Source organism: Sceloporus occidentalis, unplaced genomic scaffold (genome assembly GCF_023333645.1).
Source record: "Sceloporus occidentalis isolate IW3139 unplaced genomic scaffold, rSceOcc1.0.p SCAF_7, whole genome shotgun sequence".
In the NCBI taxonomy this organism is placed as follows: Eukaryota; Metazoa; Chordata; class Lepidosauria; order Squamata; family Phrynosomatidae; genus Sceloporus; species Sceloporus occidentalis.
In genome coordinates this window covers 45,412,329-45,412,948 of record NW_028316987.1, presented here as the reverse complement: position 1 = coordinate 45,412,948, position 620 = coordinate 45,412,329, and positions in this window count along the sequence as shown.

The following is a 620-nucleotide window of genomic DNA, read 5'->3' as shown; positions in this document are numbered from 1 at the left end:
AGACTTCTCTTCGTGCCGCCCCGCCCCGCCCCGCCCCCTTAGGAGCCATAGAGAGGAAGCCATCCCTGGCGCAGAGCGGCTGCTCTTTTTCTGTCGCAGGAGGAGGACAAGATGGCGGCCGGGCTGCGCATGCGCGATCAGGGTGGCGGGAAGGGGTTCCCAGAGAGGGAAAATTCCCTGAGTCTTTTTGGCTATCTAGGGAAAAAGCATGAGGGAACGACACTTGTCCCTCTCTATTCGCTAGGGTCAGGGGTACAAGACCCCCTTGAATGTTGAAAAAATGCAGATAACAAAAACAGTATGTTTTTACCTGGGAGGACACCGCTCTAGGAATCTCTAGGTCCTCCAGTGCAACTCTGTGGTCAACACTTGCCAGACATTGACCATAGAATTGCATTGGAGGAGTTACAGATGTTTAGTAGAGTGTTCTCTCTAGGAATGTCTAGGCCTTTCAGTGCAACATTTGGTTAAAGCTGACCATAGAGTTGCACACTGGAGGACCCAGATATTCCTAGAGAGGACATATTAATAAAATCCTTGAATAATCAAAACCGCAAATACCAAAGCCGCAAATATGGAGGGATGAGTGTACAATCTTTCCTAGTAGGTTGAGTATTGGA